Genomic DNA, 6,957 nt, shown 5'->3' on the forward strand with positions numbered 1-6,957 from the left:
GTCTCTATGCAGCTGGTGCAAGGTGTGCTTAGGGGGCCCTATGGGAAGAACACGCAGGGACTGAAGAAAAAAAAGTTGAGGAGGAGTGAAGGTGAGCAAAGAGAGGGACAAAGGTGGTTTGGGGAGGAACAAATGTGCGAAAACCAAGACACAAGGGAAGCCAGCTGCCAGGGAGGGGACCTGGGGCGGGCCATGCAGTGATTTTTTGGGCTACCAGATGTGGGACCTCCCAACATATATGACTCCTTTCTCATAGGGACACCCTGGGGATGGGTTATGCATTAGTCCATCCTGAATTTTGTGCAGGCTCCAAGTCTCTCTTGGGGCAGCTTTGGACATGGTGGGTTGCTCCTCACCCTTATACACCTGTGGTGCTCCCTGATGCCTCCCCATGCTGTCAACCTAGCCTGACCAACCCGCACATCCAACTTCCATCCCTGTCAAGAAACCATTCCATTTCCAAAGGGCTTCAAGCCATTCAGATCCCCTCTAGAGATCTCTGCAAACCCCAGCTCTCCATTGGGATGGCTGAAGCTTCACCCCAAAGCTCTACTCCCAAACCCAAAGAGTTCTGCAATTGACACAGAGTTCTTTTCCCCAGGTCCCTGTATGGCCACTGCTTTCCCATTTTGGACACCGAATGCAGCTCGGAGGCAGATGGTGAGAGGCAGGGTGATGTTTGTTCTGCTGACCCTCTCTCTCTGTCCAGTGGGTCCATTGGGGTTATTTTCACTGTTGGTGCAGCTGGGAGGCAAAAAGGAGCATCCGGGCCAAACAATCCCTCTTACTTCATTTTCAAGTGTTTTCAAAGCCCCTGATCAGAAAATCCAGATGGTGCTAAATGTCCATGAACCTTTAAACAGTGGGTTATTGTTGTGCTCATTGAATTAGATAATTGCGATGGGCCTGAACTAATTAATTTCTATCCACTGTCACTTCCCCCCCTCCCAAAAAAAAAAAAAAAAAAAGCACTGAATCATGGTCTGTTGGCAGTGCTGGTGAGAAGGGCTTGTAGGCAGTTTCCTTTGGATTTACAGGCAGGATTCTGCCCAGCTCCCACAGGCAAAAAAATGAGAGAGAAAGGAGAGAGACCAAGAGACCATCGTGGCACAGAGAGGTGGCCAAAGAGAGTGTGTGCATTGCATTGTGTAGCACCATGAGGACCCTGGGTGCCGTGGGGTGCTCCTGCATCTCCCCATGTCATTGGTCCCTCCTGTCCCATTGCCCAGAGCCCTTTGGAAATCCCATGATGGTGTTGGCTCGAACATAGGGTGCAGAGGCAAGAGGAGGAGTATAGACATGGAGGTAGAGAGGTATGTGGGTACAGAGGTACAGAAGTATGTAAATACAGGGGTACAGAGGTATATAAATACAGGGGTATTGAGGTACATAGATTTGGGAGTACACAGATAAATAGATATAGGGGTATAAAGATACAGAGCTATAGAGGTATAGAGTCATATATAGAGGTATATAGGTATATAGTAATATAGTCTATAGATACCTAAGTATAGAGGTCTACAGAAATATAAATATAGAGGTATAAAGCATATAAATCTATAGGTATAGAGGTACATATGCTGTGATTCTGTGAAAAGACCCCCAGGATGAGTTCTCACCTCACTGCTGACATTTCCTTCCCTCCCAACCCCTCCTGCAACTCCCAGCATTACCCCGCTTTTTTCTCATCACCCCTTTCTCACCACCCACCTTCCCAGCAGCCGGGGCCCGGTCCCAGTGTCCACGTGTCCCACTGTGCTGGCAAAGCCTTCCTCCCTCCTGGTTGTGCCTCCTGCTCTGGAGGTGTTGGGATGGGGCCAGAGGCAGGGAAATGTGATCCCACTGCCCCAGCAGCTCTGAGCTGCCCCAGCATCCAAAAAGGTGCAGAAATTGGGGAAAAAGAGTGATTGCAGACACGTTCCAATGTGAGGAGAGACGGGAAATATGAGGAGTGTTTAGTCTGGAGAAGAGACGGGTCTGTGGCAGCAGGAGAACAGCCCGTGAGCTCTGCTGGGAAAGAAAGGGATGTGCTGGGCAGCAGGGGTGGGGGCAGTGCTCACCCAGCACAACGTGGGGGTCTCTGCGCTATGATGTGAGCACTGTTTTAAGAGAAATCCTGTCCCTATGGGGATGGCAGTGTGGTCCCACTCCATAGGAGATGCTTCGCCTACGAGCCAAGATTCAAACCGAAGCTATGTAGTTCAATGCCCTACGATGTGAGCACGGTTTTAAGAGAAATCCCATCCCTATGGGGTTGCCAGCGTGGCCCCACTCAATGGAAGATGCTATGAGCAGTGTTTTAAGAGAAATCCCATTCCTTTGGGTTTGGCAACATGGTCCCATTCAATGGGAGGCGCAGTGGGCACTGTTTTAAGAGAAAAATCATTCATTTGGGGATGGCAACACGATCCCAATCAATGGGATCTGCTTCACCTATGAGCCGACACTCAAATCAAAGCCATGGACTTCCTATCGGAGTTTTACAACAACACCAAACCCTCTTCTCTTTGATTCCCACTCCCCTTTGCAGCACCCCAAGGATCGGGATTTGTCTCCAGCCTTGGTGAGATGCAGAGCTCAGGATGATGAGGTTGAGACGTGGATGTTGGCTTCCCCTCTTCTCTCATGCAGGGTTTCGTGCAGATTAAGGTGAAAGTAGATATTTTGCATGATTGAAAATCCGATGCAATGGAAAACAGCAGGAGCCAAGGAAGCGAGCGTAGCTGGCAATTATATAGACATATATTTGGGCGAAGTGTTTTGACTAACCTGATAATAGAGCATGAAATAGCATGGCTCTGACGTAAAAAAACCCTGAGACCCCAGAGGGAGAGCCAAGATTTCTGGTGGGGAGTTGCCATCCACCCCGGAATGATGAGGGTTGGACGGACCCCAGGAGGTGGTCGGTTGGTCCGGACCTGACTCCAAGCAGGGACAGCTTTGAGGTTACACCAGGTTGCTGTGTCGAGTTGGGGCTGAGCTCCTCCAGGGATGGAGACACCCCCCCCTGCTTCTCTCAGTCCTTGTTCCAATGTTTGATCAGCCTGAAAGGGAAAACAATTTTGGTGTGACGTCCAGCCTGTCATTGCTGTCTGATAATAGGGGAACCAAACTGTACCAAATGCCCAAATATGCTCTGCAGAGAACAAGAGTAGCCATGGGATAAGTGATACTGCACACAAAACAGAGACAAAGGGCTGCAGGAGGGGCAGCAGGAGATATGGGACCTGCAGAACAAGTGGCAAGAGATGAGATAGGGGTTCTGCAGAAGAAACATCAGGAAACATGGGTCCTGCAGAACAAAACCTTGCAGTGTTTGCACATCAACGAGCAAGGAGGACCTTCAGTTTGTTGTAGGGTTGATGTATAGTTTGGGAAGGATAGGGCTCTTCATTACCTCTCCATGTAACCCTGCTGATGTCCTCTGCTCTGTCCCACCTCCCCCAGAAGGAACAAGGCCACGTTTCTCTTGGTTTACCCACAAGAAGGAAGCAGAACCAGCCTGGACCTTGCCTGATGTGGGTAAAACCTGTGAGCAGAAAGCCAGCTGGCTCCTCAAGTCCAATCATTGACCCATCCCACCACGGCCCGATCTTAGAATCATAGAATCACTGAGGTTAGAAAAGGCCTCCAGGATCCCCAAGCCCAAACCCACTCCCATTGACCCCGTCCTTCAGTGCCATATCTCCACGGTTCTGGAGCATCTCCAGGGTTGATGACTCCACCACCTCCCCAGGCAGCCTGTGCCACTGCATTATCAGAAAAGCAAAATGAGTCACCAGCAGCCAAACTGTCCCATGACAGGCCTGCAAACCCCTGAAGGAGCTGTAAGGAAGATGGTCTGACTGTAAAGAAAGTGCAAAGGTGTGGAGATGTTTGGGATAAGAACATTCTGCTCTGTGCAGCAGAAGATGGCACATGGGGAAGGTCCCCCACACTCTGACCTCAAGTTACGGCGGGGTTGGTGTCCACGTGGTTGAGGCTGCAGAGGAGGGGGTAGCGGGACCCGCGAGATGTCCCCTGCAGACACCAAAGCACAGCACAAGCACAAATCCCCTGCAAAAAGCCCGACCCTAAAACCGACCCCATCTCCAGGATCTGGAGGGAACGTCCTGACTCTTGCACAGTGACGTGAGGAGGAGGAGGAGGAGGGGAAGAAGGAGGTGATGTGAGGTGCAAGCTGTGAAGCAGCAGCTGCTGATCCAATTAAAAGAGCTAATCCCCAGCAGTGCCCCTGCAGGGAAAACAGCCTCAGAGAGGACCCTGCAGGAAGGCACGGTCATTAGGGCACAGACCTGGGGTGCCAGGTCTGATGTGACACTGACACTGTTGCAGAACACCCACCACAGCAGTCAACCCCACACGAAGTCCCCCTCCATCACATCTCCAGGCAGTGCTACGTGCAGAGGTTGTCACCAACCCTCATGGCTCTGCACGCATCCCCAGTGCTCCTCTGGGATGTTTTGTGAGGGAGAAATGTGGGGAAATCAAAGATGGAGGGTCCAAAAGGTTGTGAGTGGAGAAAGATGGGTGGAGAGGAATCAGTGAATGGGAAAGGGTGAGTGGAGAAGGGTAGGTAGGGAAGGGAAGATATATGGGGAAGGATGGATGGGCTGGGGATGGATGGATGGATGGATGGATGGATGGATGGATGGATGGATGGATGGATGGATGGAGAAGGGTAGATGGACTGAGGATGAGTGGAGAAGGGTGAGTGGAGGAGGGTAGATGGATTGAAGAGGGTTGAATGAATGCACAGATGGACGGGCAGATGGAGAAGGGTAGATGGATGGAGAAGGATGGATGGACTGAAGGTAGATGGATACAGAAGGGTAGATGGGTGGAGAGGGGTGGATGCAGAAGCATGAGGAACCCATGGGCACTGACATCTGGAGGGAGAGCTGAGCCTACTCCTAGCCCCCTGTTGCCCAGCAAATGGGTAAGAAGCCCTTCTGCCTCATGCAGGAAGAAGAGGAGATGTTTTGGGTTCTCCTTGGGTGCAGAGAAGCTGTTCTACACCAGACGTGGCTGCATCCCTCAGATCCCACTGCTCCAGCACCATTCCTCCAACCACCCAAAAAGCATCAGTGAGGCCCTGGCCAGGCTGTGAGGAGCCAGCAGCTGAGACTGGGGCTTGGCAAGCTGTGGACTCCTCCAGCTCCACCCTTCAGTCCATGCTGCTGCAATGAGTGAGGGAACAGCAGCCAACACAGAAATGTTTTATTGTTCAGTATAAAATTTATGGGGTGTCTTTTATGACAGCGTCCCAATGCTGGGCTGCAGTAAGGGGATAACTAAAACTCACAACAACAGAGTGGGCAGTGGCATAAAGCCTGATGGCAGGGGAACAGCTGACAGAGGAAAAAATGGGATGCCACTGGTAGGCAGCCAATGGCAGAGAATGCAATGGGTCTGGGGGATAAGGAAAGTTCTGGGAAGGTGGGAAAATCATAGCATGCAAATGGCATCCCTGAGGAATTCCAGGTCTTCCTTTAGTGGTGGGTACACATGGCACCATGCCTAGGACTAAGTGCAAGCAGAGTGGCAAGGGCAGAGTGCACTCAGTCCATCCTGGAGCCACTGCACCAGTGCATTGGCCTATACAATGTCAGCTGAGCTTCTGTACAAGGACCGAGTGGCAGCAGCATTTCTTGGAGGGAACTGTCTCAGGATGGAGATGTTTCTCCATCACCATCCCCAGTCTGCATTGCCATTATTCCCATCATCTCCATCATCCCCATCATCTCCACCCCATCATCCCCACCTTATCATCCATTCCTATCCCCAACTCTATTTGCATCTCCATGAAACCTCTCTCCAAAGGCATTCCTTGCTAAACATCACTGTCAGCCTCTAAATCTACCTGCCCAAGACAGAGCTCAGCAGGGATCCAGGGTGCATTGGCGGGGATGAAGTCCAACACACCATACTCCAGGCAGAAATTACTTAGGGATGGAAGAGAAATGGTCCCAGGCAGGTTCCTGTGTCACTGCTCCTCACAGGTGACATTTCTGCTGGCCATGTAGCAGCTGGTCCCAGTCTCCATCTGTCACCCACCTGGGAACAGTGAAGGGGCTCCGTAGCTGATTTCCAACCCAGAGGTGGGTTCAGAAACCTACGTGAGGCTCAGCACCATAGAGATATCCATAGGAAACCTCATCTGAGCTGCACAGCGCAGGGTTTATGCGGTGTCCCCCAGGAATGAAGCCATTCCAAGGAACCCAGCTGAGCATCCTCATTTCCAATGCCCACTTCTTCCGGTAAATGAGCATAAATTGGCCCTCAACTCACTTTAATTAGAAGCACACAAGCGTGAGTTAATGAGAGCGATGAGTGAGGGGTCAGGCTGTGCTGGGGCAGGCAGCATCCTCCTTTGGCAGTGCTGAATGGGACAGTGCCTTCACCCTAGGGATGAAGCTCAGAGCATCAGATGGGCTCCATCACTTGGATGATGTCATGGTGCTCCACTGGTCCTTGGATGCTCCACTGCAGCTGCTTTGCTACCTGCCTGCTGCCCCAGTGCTGCTCCTCCATCCTTGGGATGAGCACAGATTTCTGTCCACATCCCAACCCCATGGCAGCAACTCCTGGTCTTTGAGAGCAGAGCAAAGAGCAAACAGGACAGCACTGATGTCCCAGGGTGGGAGCTGCTCACACTGGGCCTTTTACAGCCCAGTCACCTCTCCAAGAGCAGCACATGCACTCACTTTGCAGCTTTCTTAGGCAGCAGTTCAGCATGCCAGAACCTCCCATTTCCTGGCCCAAATTTGCCCCCAGCCTTCACTTGATCCCTGCTGCCTGCCCTGGGCTTGGTTTTCAGCCCCAAATCACCTGCAGACCATCTGGAATCAGGCTTAGGGCTGCTCTAGGGCAGGGGGATGCCCTGGAGGTGGGCAAGGCTCTGTAAATCCCTGCTGGGTAAGGGGTCTGCAAAGACGCTCCCAGAATCCACATGGC

This window comes from Meleagris gallopavo, chromosome 1, assembly GCF_905368555.1.
Source record: "Meleagris gallopavo chromosome 1, MGAL_WU_HG_1.1, whole genome shotgun sequence".
NCBI classification, from domain to species: Eukaryota; Metazoa; Chordata; class Aves; order Galliformes; family Phasianidae; genus Meleagris; species Meleagris gallopavo.